General features: G+C 42.2%; 1 protein-coding gene across 1 annotated transcript in view; it reads left to right on the forward strand.

The window, feature by feature from the left end:
- Positions 1–4,412: 4,412 nt before the first annotated feature.
- Positions 4,413–14,393, forward strand: part of FRMPD1 (FERM and PDZ domain containing 1) — a 93,258-nt gene continuing 83,277 nt past the window's right edge. The window contains exon 1 of the mRNA XM_060763759.2: positions 4,413–4,521. The gene's annotated coding sequence lies outside the window, so the exon portion shown is untranslated. The remainder of the gene's footprint in view (positions 4,522–14,393) is intronic.

Below are 14,393 nucleotides of genomic sequence, written 5' to 3' on the forward strand. Positions count from 1 at the left end.
CAAGGTGCTTTCTCTCCTCAGTTCTTCCTCCCTCCAGCCTTGAATGCCATCTTTTTGCTATCTCCATACAAACTTATCTCTATCTCTATACTGCTTCCTCTACCTGTCTGCACTCAATTCCCTATCTGCCTTCTGTCAAAAACAAATCTCAATTGGTTGGAATTGGTTGGCATCAACCAGGCTTGCTTAACTTCAACAATTCTTGTAATGTACCTTTAAGGCATTTCCAGCTTATGGCAACCTACAGTGAACCTGTTATGGGGAATTTTCTTTTGCAAGATTTTTTCAGAAAGGGGTTGCCACTGCCTTCCTCTTAGGCTGAGAGAGTGGGATTTGTCTATTTTTCCTATTTTGGTTTTCAAGCCCTGTATGACATTATTATTATTATTATTATTATTATTATTACTGACACAAAAACACAATATGTCACAGCAAACGAGATCTCTATGCTGGATTTCGTATCACAAAAGCACAAATCGAACACTTCCCAAGCGTCAAGGACTAGGTGATGTATTTTCGAATGATGTGTGCAGATCTAAGTAAGTTGGCCTTTTGCAGTTGACAGATCGTGATTTTGTCAATGTTTATTGTTTCCCAATGCCGGCTGAGACCTTCTGACATGGTTGATGACCACTGGGACCACCTGTACTGTTTATGGCAGAGGCTTTGAAGTTCAGTTTTGAGGTCCTGATAGCGGCTGAGTTTTTCCTGTTGTTTTTCCTCAATGCAACTGTTATCCGGTATGGCGACATCAATAATCCAAACTTTTTTCTTTTCCACAATCGTGATGTCTGGCGTATTGTGTTCCAAAACTTTGTCAGTCTGGATTCGAAAGTCCCACAGTATTTTTGTGTGTTCATTTTCTACTACCTTTGAAGGTTTATGATCCCACCAGTTCTTTACTACTGGAAAGTGGTAATTGCGACATAAATTCCAGTGAATCATATGGGCCACAGAGTTGTACCTCTGTTTGTAATCCATCTGTGCAATTTTCTTGCAAAGGCTGAGGATATGATCTATGGCTTCATCAGCTTCCTTGCACAGTCTGCATTTTGGGTCATCAGCTGATTTTTCAATCCTGGCCTTAATTGCATTTGTTCTGATGGCTTGCTCCTGGGCTGCAAGAATCAGGCCTTCTGTTTCCTTCTTCAGGGTTCCATTAGTGAGCCATAACCAGGTATTATTATTATTATTATTATTATTATTATTATTTATTCATTTTTATCCCCCTAGCTTCAAACTGCCCTCCATCTTTCTCTTTATTAGTCTTTATTTTTATTAGTCTCAAAGATTCTATGGCATTCCATTATTTACTGCAGACATACTCAACCCAATACTCTAGCCATCCTTCTCCACTGTCCTGGTGCTGACACTGCTAAAAAAATCTTCCAGCTAGACAGAGGATAAGGACAAGCTAGACAGGGTTAAATAGTCATTATAAAAAGGAGTTTCACTGCCAGAGGCTTTTAAATCTGGGATATGCCTATATTTTCTTTGTTTATATGATGCCTTTCCCTTCAAGCAAGGGCACTAAGTGACTCAACTGGAATGGAAGGCATCATTATGGCAATGTCCCCTTCCTTGCCTAAAACCTTGCTGCAGACCTTTTGCTTTTGCTTTTCTTATATATAATCCAGGCTCCACCATCCCACCCCACCTCCCTAGCTGGGACATCAAATTATAACTCGGCATGAGGGCCACTTATGCCTTTCCAAATGATAGCCAGTGCCATACCAATGGGAGGAAAGCTGGAAGCTGTATTCCAATAAGGAATTAACCTAAGTGCCTCCCTGCTACTATAATCAAACACCACCTTGAAGCATCTGCAATGAAAGACAGGTTGAACATCCATTGGGACCAGAAGTGCTTGGGATTGGGTTTTTTTTTTTTCAGATCTTGACATACCTGTATTTGCATGTATGTTCATAATGACGTAGCTTTGAAATGGGACCCAAATCTAAACACAAAATTAATTGACATTTCATATACACAGCTTAAAGATAATTTTACGCACTGTTTTTCATAATGTTGTGCATAAAGAAACATAGCCTACAGTGAACCACTAGTACCATGCCTCTGAAACATGGCCATACAGCCCAGAAAAATCACACAACCCAGTAACTCCAGCCATGAAAGCCTTCAACAACACATTCATTGACGTAGATCAAAATCCTTTGACGTAGATCAAAACCTATTTACCTTGTTGCTACCTCAATGAATTTATAAACTGCTATGCATGTCAGTTACCATGAAAAGGATGGTGGAAATTCTTAGTGATTCTGCCTTGGCCTAGCTCAGGCCTCTTCTGCCATATGAAATCCAGATTATCTGTTTTGAACTGGATTATATGGCAATGTAGACTCATACAATCCAGCTCAAAGGAGATAATGTGGATTATCTGCTTTGATAATCTGGATTATATGGCAGTGTAAATATCATTATGGCCAATTTTGTTTAAATGTTAACCAAAGGTATGTTTCGTGCACTATAATAATTGAGGTCTTCTAAATAGCTAACAAGAGTAAATATTGCAGATGGGCACATTCAGCAGTGGGATATGTTGCCTCGAAGTGTGATGGGGGCTGGATCCTTGCTGCCATTTAATCCAGTTTCTGAATCTGCTTTGAACTGAGTTATATGTTGTAACTCATAGTTATATCTTATAACTATGTAACAAATTTTGAAAAAAATGTTCCTGGTTTGAAACTCTTATTTTCTGTTTAATTGTGAGGTACTTACTTTGAGCCATTCCAGACAGGCCCTTTATCCCAGGATCTGATCCCAGGTGTGGACTCAGATAACCCAGTTAAAAGCAGATATTGTGAGATTTTCTGCCTTAATATGTGCGCATTCAGAAGAAGACCTACAAGTCACTCTAAACATCTTTGCAGAAGCATAGGAGAAGCTCTGCCTGTCATTGAACATCAAGAAAATCAAAGCGCTCTTCCAGCAGTCACCAGCCAATTCCTCTCCAATGGTGTAACATTAAAAAATGTTGACAATTTCCGCTACCTTGGCAGCCACCTCTCCACAAAAGTCAACATTGGCATTGAAACACAACACCGCCTGAACTCTGCGAGTGCAGCATTTTCCCAAATGAAGTAGAGAGTGTTTGAGGACCGGGACATCCGTAGGGATATCAAGATGCTTGTTTATAAAGCTATTGTCCCCCTAATCCTGCTATATGCCTGCGAAAGATGGACAGTCTACAGACGCCACATACAACTCCTGGAATGATTCCATAAGCGCTGCCTCTGGAAAATCCTGCAAATCTCTTGGGTGGACAAGTGGACAAATGTCAGCGTGCTGGAAGAAGCAAAGACCCCCAGCACTGAAATGATGGTCCTCGGCCATCAACTCCACTGGACCAGCCATGTTGTTTGGATGCCCAACCACCATCTCCCAAAGCAGTTGCTCTACTCCGAACTCAAGAACGGAAAATTGAATATTGCTGGGCAGGAAAAGAGATTCAAAGATGGGCTCAAAGCTAACCTTAAGAACTCTGGCATGGACACTGAGAACTGGGAAGCCCTGGCCCTTGAGTGCTCCAGTTGGAGGTCAGCTATGACCAGCAGTGCTGCAGAATTTGAAGAGGCACGAATGGAGGGCGAAAGAGAGAAATGTGCCAAGAGGAAGGCATGCCAAGCCAACCCCGACCGGGACCGCCTTCCACCTGGAAACCGAAACCCTCACTGTGGGAAAAGATGCAGATCAAGAATAGGGCTCCACAGTCACCTATGGACCCACCGTCAGGATACTACACTTGGACCATCATCCTCGGATTACGAGGAATCACCTAAGTAAGTAAGTAAGTAATATCCCTGAATATCAAGGCAGAAAATCCCACAGTATCTGAGTATGGATTCAAATAATCCAGTTCTAATCAGATAATGTGGGATTTTCTACCTTGATATTCTGGAATATAGGGCTGTGTGGAAGGGCCCTGAGTTATTTGAGTTCACACTGCCATATACTGTAGCTCAAAACAGATAATGTAGGATTTTATCCAGGTGTGTTAGGGCCCTAAGGGCCCTTCCACACAGCCCTGTAGCCCAGAATATCAAGGCAGAAAATCCCACAGTATCTGCTTTGAACTGGGTTATCCACACTCAGATAATGTGGGATTTCCTGCCTTGATAGCTTGGGATCTAGGGCTGTGTGGAAGGACCCTTAGGCCCTTAACACTCCTGAATAAAATCCCACATTTATCTGTTTTGATATTCTGGGATTTAGGGCTGAGTTTGCAATGAAGAGGACTTCCTAGAGGCGCCTCCCTTTCTTTAATCAAGGCAGGGACAGTCCATCCACGGGGCAGGGGCGTGGCTATCCCGAGGTGGGCGTGGCCTCCCCGCCCTGAAGCGTGGCCCCGCCCCCTTTCCCCGCGCAGCCGGCAACCTACCTGCCGCCAATCGGGGACGGAGGCTGCACAGCGGAGGGTGACCCTCTTCTCTCGCCTGCCCGCTTGCTTGCTTGCTTGCTTGCCGGTCCAGATCTGGGGGCATCCCTGGGGCCAAGGTCAAGGTAAGCGGGGCGGCTTTGGCTAGGTTCTTCCTCGGCCGGCTGGGAAGCTTGTTTGGTTGAAGAGAAGCCACCAGAGTTTGGTTTGAGCTTTTCATAGAATCATAGAGTTGGAAGATACCTCTTGAGCCATCCAGTCCAACCCCATTCTGCCAAGAAGCAGGAAAATCGCATTCAAAACACTCCCGACAGATGGCCATCCAGCCTCTGTTTAAAAGCTTCCAAAGAAGGAGCCTCCACCACACTCCGGGGCAGAGAGTTCCACTGCTGAACGGCTCTCACAGTCAGGAAATTCTTCCTCATGTTCAGGTGGAATCTCCTTTCTTGTAGTTTGAAGCCATTGTTCCATTGCGTCCTAGTCTTTTGCACTTTTCCAGGTCGGACTGGTAAACGGACTGGAAGGGGAAGGGAAGTGCATCTTCATTGCAGTTTGTCACCAATTTAATCCTCGATGCTCTCTATAGAGAGTTGGTGATGCACCTTGTAAAACCTTGTAAAACCTCATCTCTCATGACCCTATGGGGATGACAAACTGCACCAATGTATTGTTGTTCATGGCCGGAATCACTGGGTTGCTGTGAGTTTTCTGGATTTTATGCACATGTTCCAGAAGCATTCACTCCTGACGTTTCACCTACATCTATGGCAGGCATGCTCAGAGGCTGTGAGATCTGCTGGAAACTAGGCAAGTGGGGTTTACGTATCTGTGCAGGCATGTAGCTGGGTGATCCGTGAGAAGGCCTTAACTGGTACATTATTTAAACTGTTATTTGTTTGTTTGTTTATTTACGGCATTTATATGCCACCCTTCTCAGCCGAAGGGGACTCAGAGTGGCTTACAAGATATATTTTCATACAATACATTATATTATTAGCATAGTACAATATCAGTATTATATATTACTATATTGCACTATACCATTATATAAGTAATATTATTAGTAGTATTACATATAATGTAAATATATAATTATAATATTGTATCATTATTACTAGTATTATTATGTTTATATTATTATATTGTATTATTATTATATTGTATGTTGTGTTTATTCATATCATGATCTGATCACCGTGCTCAATATATCCCATATGCATGGGGGTATTGGGATAAACTATACAAAAGGTTTGCTAGGGTAGATCTTTAACCCCCCCCCCCCCCCAAATCAAGCAAAGCCCCCCCAACCGAAACAAACTCAGCCTCCCCCCCCCCCCCCCGAATCAAAATCTTTGCTATGGGTCTGTATCTGAGGAATGTTCAGCGTGGGAGAAAGGACTCATAAAGCCCATTTTCCTGGTTTCCAACAGACCTCACAACCTCTGAGGATGCTTGCCATAGATGCAGGCGAAACGTCAGGAGAGAATGCTTCTAGAACATGGCTACATAGCCCGAAAAACTTACAACAACCCAGTGACTCCAGCCATAAAAGCCTTAGACAATACATAGAACTCTTGTCTATTGGGTGCAAGTGTGAATGTTGCAATTGGCCAAATGTGGACAATTTCAACAGAAAGGAGGAAACCATGAAAATGAACAAAATCTGGCTACCAGTATTTTAAAAACTCTAAAATCTGGACAGTAAATAAAGAGCAAAATTAAAAAAAACAGGGAAATTCCAGACAAGAATCAATCAGGGCTAACTAATACCTCCCAACAAAGGATTCCCCCCAAGCAGGAATCAGCCAGGCTTTCAAGCTGCAAGGCTATTCAGTGCTAATCAAGCTGGCCAATTGCAACATTCACACTTACCTCCCGCCCTGGACTTTACACAGATATATAAACCTCACTTGCCTAGTTTCCAGCAGATCTCCCAACCTCTGAGGATGCCTGCCATAGATGCAGGCGAAACGTCAGGAGACAATTGTTTATTTGTTTATTTGAGACATTTGTATGCCACCCTTCTCACCCAAAAGGGGACTCAGAGCGGCTTACAAGTAATATGTAAATACAATATATTATATTATTACCATAGCACAATATTAGTATTATATATTACTATATTTACTATACCATTATACTGTGATATTATCAGTAGTATTACATGTAGTATAAAATATATAATTATAGTAGCATATTATTATTAGTATTGCATTGTATTGCATTATAATATTATCAGTATTATATGTATATAAATGTATTATATTATATTATATTATATTACATTATATTATTAGCACAGTGCAGGAGGCAAGATGGAACTGTCTTTCTGGCCCCTCTCTTCACTCTGGTCTAGAATGTTTTTGGAACATGGCCGTACAGCTCAGAAAACTCACAACAAACCCACAAACTGCACTGATTCTACAGTGGAGATATATGCTTAGGATGCACCAAGGCACCCTTCCTCAGGCCCTGGCAACACAGCCAAGTGACGCTTCTGTCACCACACTACACTTTAAAGCAGTGTTTCTCAACCTTGCTAATGCCGCGACCCCTTAATACAGTTCCTCATGTTGTGGTGATCTCCAACCATCAAATTATTTTTGTTGCTATTTCATAACTGTAATTTTGCTACTGTTATGAATTGTCCTGTAAATATCTGATAAACAGGATGTATTTTCATTCACTGGACCAAATTTGGCATAAATACCCGATATGACCACATTTGAAAACTGGTTTTGTCATTTGGGAGTTGTAGTTGCTCAGATTTATAGTTTACCTACAATCAAAGATCATTCTGAACTCCACCAATGATGGAATTGAACAAACTTGGCACGCAGAACTCCCATGACCAACAGAAAATACTGGAAGGGTTGGGTGGGCATTGACCTTGAGTTTTGGAGTTGTAGTAAACCTACACCCAGAGAGCACTGTGAACTCCAACAACGATGGATCTGGAGCAAATTTGGCACAAATGCCTAATATGCAAAAAATATGAACACTGGTGGCGTTTGGGGAAAATAGACTTGACATTTGGGAGTTGTAGTTATTGGGATTTATAGCTCACCTGCAATTGATGAGCATTCTGAACCCCACCAACCAAAGTATTGAGCCAAACTTCCCACACAGAACCCCTATGACCAACAAAAAATACTGTGTTTTCCGATGGTCTTTGGTGACACCCCCTCGCAAACCCCCACCCCAGGGTTCGCAACCCCCAGGTTGAGAAATGCTGCTTTAAAGAAATGGCATTTAGAATTAAATTAAATTAGAATTTAAATTCTTCTACAGAATTCTGGTGTTTGTAGTTTAAGGAGGGGGGGCTTCCACCTTCTTAGGCCCCTTCCACACAGCCCAGTATTCCAGAATATCAAGGCAGAAAATCCCACAATATCTGTTTTGAACTGGGTTATCTGAGTCCACACTCAGATATTGTGGGATTTTCTGCCTTGATATTCTGGGATATAGGGCTGTGTGGAAGGGCCCTAAAGTGTAGTGTTGTCGTGCAAAAGGTGTGCAGAAAGAGAAGTGAAACCCTAGATAATCTGGGATAAACAGGGCTTGGGGGCCCTTCCAGACAAGCCCTATATGCCAGGATCTGATCCAAGGTTTTCTGTTTATCCCAGATTATCTGGCAATGCAGACTCATATAATTCTGTTTAAAGCAGAAAACCTGGGATCAGATCCTGGGATATAGGGCCTGTCTGGAAGGGCCCTGGGTGTCACATGTCATTCTGCACTTTAAAAAAAAAAAACCCTATCCTTGAAAATGCCAGGGGCATGTTTGGTGATTGTTTTCCGGTGGCATTTCCCCCAGTTTCTAGAGTTTTGTGAGCTTAAGGATAGTCATTTGATCTAATGGATATAAGCTTCCCAGGAACCCACTTGGATAGTGATAGGGATCAGATAGCTGTCCAAGTGGTGCTGGAGTACAACTCCCATCAGCCCCAGGCAACATCCCCAATCAGCTAGTTGTCTAGTTTCTTTGGCCTTCCAGTTGTTGTTGGACTTCCTAGCCACCATAGTTAATGGTGAGGATGATGGGATTTACTAAATAACAGAGGACTGTAGCTCACCCAGCCTGTTATTTTGGGTTTTTTTTTAAGAATATAGTCTAAAATGACCTTTGATAGAGCGCCACCATCAGCTCAGTGTAGCTGAGTTGTATCTCCTTCGCTTGACAAAACTCTCCAGGATTTCAAATGGGAATTTTCTCCAGCCATATCTGGATGTATCAGAAATTTGGACCCAAGTCTTAACATGCTGTGCCCAAGAACTGCAGTTCCCCCTTGTGTGTGGCCCCAATTCTATTGAAACAGCATACTTTCCGGGTTGTTGTAGGTTTTTTCGGGCTATATGGCCATGGTCCTGAAGCATTCTCTCCTGACGTTTCACCTGCATCTATGGCAAGCATCCTCAGAGGTAGTGAGGATGGTTGCCATAGATGCAGGCGAAATGTCAGGAGAGAATGCCTCTAGACCATGGCCATATAGCCCGAAAAAACCTACAACAACCCAGTGATTCAGGCCATGAAAGCCTTCAACAAGAGCATACTTTCCCATTATTGCTTTCAAGGGCCCTTCCACACAGCCATATAGAATATCAAGGCAGAATAGCCCATAGTATCTGCTTTGAACTGGAATATCTGAGTCCACACTGCCATATATTCCAGTTCAAAGCAGAAAATGTGGAATTGTATTCTGTTGTGTGGAAGGGGCTCAAGGCAGAGTTTGGACAGTCAGACAGATTTGCCAAGCAGAAGGGAGGAAAGCTGTCCCCACACTCCAATTGAAGGTGATCTGTCTCTTAAATAAAATATCTGGCCAAGGTGTCGTGATTTCTGGATTTAGAGAAATATGATCCCAGGTGCGGATCTGAAAGTACTTTAGCTGTGCCTGTCTGCCAGCTGGGAGCAAGGGCATAAAATATTTACAAGCAAGTGATTTCAGTTTCACAAAGATGCAGCGACCAGGCCCGGCTTGTTTTTGTTTTAAATCCAGTTGTTTAGTAAAACCAGGACTTAACACCCTGCTTGCTCTTTAGCTATATATGTGTGTGTTTACGAGGTATTGTCCAAAAGCATGTATCTGCACGAGTGGAAATGTTCAAGGCCGACCCTGCCATTGTGCAGAGAGAAGCCGGTTGGCCAAGGTAGCAAAGTTGGGCTGCAATGAAAAGACATCAAATCCTTGCTTGTTTAATTTGTTATCATTGTATTACACAGTGAGCAAATGAGGGGGAATGGTATTTGTGGTATTTGGTTCTGGTGCCAAAATAACTTAGGCCCTTCCACGCATCTGAATAAAATCCCACATTATCTGCTTTGAACTGGAATATATGGCAGTGTGGACTCGGATAACCCAGTTCAGATATTTTGGATTTTCTGTCTTGATATTTTGAGGCATATGTCTGTGTGGAAGGGCCCTTAGAAGGCTTGAAAACTATGGGTTAAATCCATTTCTCCTCCTGATTAAACTTGCTACATTCATATAAATAGAAACTTATATAAGTGATGCTTTACAAGTCACATTTATTTCCATTCTATTCTAGTAAGATCTACCATGTCTCTTGATCTAGGGCAGTGGTTCCCAGCCTTTTTTTTGATCTGGGACCACTCTCCAACATTAGTACCAAAAGTTATCCAGCTGACAAAGGCATAGGAGCAAAGCTTTTCTAAATAGACAAGGGCGACTTTACATCTCAGGGCCCTTCCACACAGCCCTATAACCCAGAATACAGTATCAAGGCAGAAGATCCCACAATATCTGCTTTGAACTGAGTGATCTGAGTCCACACTGTCATATATTCCAGTTCAAAGCAGATAATATGGGATTTTATTTAGCTGTATGGAAGGGGCCTTAGCCCACTTTAAAATAAAATAATAATAAATAACACAGCATCATGGGAGCATTGTCTTTGGAATCACAATAGTGGCAACAATAAATGCTTCATCTTTCACAGTGGATTTTACAGGGAAGGTTATGTTCTCATTTTCCTACAAGGAGGAATAGATCTGGCACTTGGAGCTCCCTTAATAGTTGTGTTGATTGGCTAAATGCTTCTTGCAAAGCAAACACCTTGAGAGATATTTGAATTTACTATGCAATATGAACGGATTCATCAAAGGGTACCATTTCCCCTCTGCAGAAGAGCCATACCTCCAGGTTTTTTGGCTGGATCCTAGACAGGTTTAATCAGCATTAAGCTCCCTAGAATGATGTCTGAGATACACTTCCCTGGGGGCTTACTTTTAAGTAACTGTGGGCAGGATTTTACCTATGGTGAAGGGATGGGAATCATGCAGCCTTGCATATTTTGATAGGCTGCACCTCACAGCATTCCAAACCATTGGCCATATGGCTGGGGCTCATGTGAATTGTAGTTTTGCAACATTTGGACAGCCATCCATTTTCAAAGTCTGCCCCACTTGCAGTTTCATTGCTTGGTAACTGCAGCAGCAAATGGCAACTTGTATGATAATATCGCTTGGAAGGTTGTGAGATGATGAAGCCATCCTAAATTGGGTAGTGGTAGGAGGATGCTCTGGGTCCCACAGCATCATTCTACCATGGCTCAGTTCTATGTGTATTTAACATAATGTCATTATGTACTTTTCCTTGCAAGACCTTTTGTCCCCCCAATGACACCTTACAGCACCAACCTATTCTACTGAGACGGTTTATATATGCAGCAAGTGAGGACAAGACATAAAGGAATCCAGTATCACCTTTGAGACAAACTAGTTTATTTTGACATACGCAGCTACTGAATTGATCTGACCCACCACATTTGGCTGCAAGGAAGTTGGTGGGGGTTTGTCCATGGAAAGATGTCATGCTGGTTTTTCCAATTATGTATCCTCCAAATGTCTTGGGTTATAGCCGCCTCCCCTGCAATCAACAGGGCCTGTAAGATAGTGGGAATTATTTTGAGCAATGGTTCCCAACCTTTTTTTTTTTTTTTTTTTGACTAGGGACTACTTGACCAGGGACTACTCTCCAACATTAGTACCAATGTTTTCTGGGCACAGTGCCGCTCTATCTCTTTTTTCCATACCCTGAGGCATGCTCCGCCCTTCACTTACACCTTCCCGGTGAGGCACCCCCTTACCTCGTCATCGGGACCGCGTTTAATCACTTCTTTCTTGAATCCTAGTGAGTGGAATTTCTTCTACCATAGTTGTACAGCACGGCCCATGCTGCTTTCATATGGTCACCACATACGGCCATTTTTGAGTTCCCCCACCATATGCAGCGACCACAGATTCTCCAGTCCTGTAAGATGACCCCGACTTTTGAGATAATTTTCCTTGGTCAAAAACTAGTCTTATATGCCAGAAAAGACAGTAATCAGTTTTTGGTCAACTTTAGATTCGGTTTCGTTATTTGGAGTGCTGATTCAGAAAAGTGCATTGGATAGACCATGTCAGCTCTAGTTTCTGATACAGAACACATGCCATCCAGCAGTCACCATCTGCTCATCCACAGAAAACCATATTTAATAAGCCTCGGCACTATAAGAGGGTTTTGCTAAACCAGCCGCTCTTGTTGCAATGATGTAATGGTGAGGCCATGGACCATATTTTAGTTCTTGCAGACCACTGGTGGTCCACAGACCACAGGTTGGGAACCACTGTTCTAGGGTAACTGCTTAATGGATGGTTTGTTATAACCAGCCATGGAACAATTACAACAGATTGGTCACCATTCTTTTTCCAGACACAATTGGAAGAGCTGCTGGTTGCTTTTAAAGCTGGAAATGGCTTTAAATTTGATACTTATGGGACTCCTCCTTCCCCATCATCTTTAGAATCAGCTCTTTCATTCTGTTCTATCTAGGATTTGTGTTGGAAATGAGAGAAGGAAGATGGAGGCTTTCTCAGAAAATGTCTCTACGTTAGAGTGCCTTTTTCCACAAAAGATAGTTCATCCGTGTCCTTGCTGTTTTTCACTAGGTGTTGAAGAATGTTTTATTTCAGTAATCTTTTGTGGGTTTTGGATCTGGCAAACTGTATTTGTATCTTTTTGCTTGCGACGATTGTCCCTGTCTCCTAGGCTGGTGGTTTTATATTGCATTTATAGAACTGTAATTTAGAAACGATGTAGGCTATCTTATCTAGTACTTTTGTACTAGATCATTTCCAAATTCCAAACTTTTGCACCAGAGAGCTATCATTATAAAGGTGTAACTAAACAACATGAGATCACAAGTAGTGAATGGGATTGCTCAAGAGACAGTTGACAGCAGTTCCATTTGGGGGGAATTAAATGTTGCAATATAGAAACTCCATATTTCTTTCATTAAAGATGAACTAAAGTGAATATCAGTTAATGTTTTTACTCAATACCTTCCTTAAGGTTTGAGAGTCAGTTTCATCTTGCCATTTTTCCTGTGGTGTTATGCACACACATGCTCGTGCGCGCGCACACACACATACATAAATTTGCACACACATATGTGCCAATGGAGGATCAATTGATTTTCTTTAAGTGTCACAAGCTTTAACAACAGTGAAGAAGAGCATACATCAGCAAGTGCAGCTTGCATGGTAAAGTACATCTGCTGTCATACAACCAGTAACACAATAGGGTACAGACAACTAGTGTAAATGAGCTCTCCAAGGTACTGAACCCTATCCTCACACCTGCTTCAGCACCATTGAGAGCTCCTTTAAAGCTCCCACCAAACCTGATAGCACCTTCCCCTGCTCTCCATAGATTGTGAACCATTTTGTTGCAGAAGCTCTGCCTTCTTTATGCTACCTTTATCCTACCTTACTTTTGCATATACTAACCAAGGCAACACTTTTCTAGATTGTTTTCTGCATTCTCTGTAACAGAAGTTTCACAATGGCTTCTGTGGAGCCCTGAAGTTCCTTGGTGAGAAGTTCAGGAGCAGTGGACATATTTCTGTGGTACACAGTTTGTTTATCAAACCCATCATCCCCTGTAATGTGCAGCCATGGAAGTGTTGGTTTTGAGCAGAACTTAGGGCCCTTCCACACAGCCCTATATCCCAGAATATCAAGGCAGAAAATCCCATATTATCTGAGTGTGGACCCAGGTCCCATCCACAAAGCCCTATATCCCAGAATATCAAGGCAGAAAATCCCACAATATCTGCTTTGACCAGGGTTATCCGAGTCCACACTCAGATAATGTGGGATTTTCTGCCTTGATATTCTGGGATATAGGGCTATGTGGAAGGGCCTCAGATAACCCAGTTCAATGCAGATATTGTGGAATTTTCTGCCTTGATATTCTGGGTTATATGACTGTGTGGAAGGACCCTTAGGCTTTGGAGACCTGAATTTAGATCTCTGCTTGGCCATGGCAACCCACTGAGTGACCTTGGGCAAGTCACATACCTTCAACCTCAGAGGAAGGCATAGGCAAAACCTCTCTGAATAAAGCTTTCAAGAAAATCTCATGATAGATTTGCCTTAAGGCTGCTATAAGTCTCAAATAACTTGAATGTATACAACAACAACAACAACAACAACAACAACAACAACAACATCAACAACAACAACTCTCAAATGTAATATGTTACAACTGGAATGTTAGTAGTGATACAACATCCTTAGGGCCCTTCCACACAGCCCTATAACCCAGAATAGGGCTGTGTGGAAGGGCCCTAAGGATGCTGTATCACTACTAACATTCCAGTTGTAACACATTATATTTGAGAGTTGTTGTTGATGTTGTTGTATACATTCATGTTATTTGTGACTTATAGCAGCCTTAAGGCAAATATATCATGAGATTTTCTTGAAAGATTTATTCAGAGAGGTTTTGCCTTTGCCTTCCTCTGAGGCTGAAAGTATGTGACTTGCCCAAGGTCACTTAGTGTGTTGCCATGGCCAAGCAGGGATCTAAATTCAAGTCTTCGGAGCCTAAGGGTCCTTCCGCACAGTCATATAACCCAGAATATCAAGGCAGAAAATTCCACAATATCTGCATTGAACTAGGTTATCTGAGTCCACACTGCCATATAT

The sequence above is a fragment of the Anolis sagrei genome, chromosome 2, assembly GCF_037176765.1.
Source record: "Anolis sagrei isolate rAnoSag1 chromosome 2, rAnoSag1.mat, whole genome shotgun sequence".
Classification (NCBI taxonomy): Eukaryota; Metazoa; Chordata; class Lepidosauria; order Squamata; family Dactyloidae; genus Anolis; species Anolis sagrei.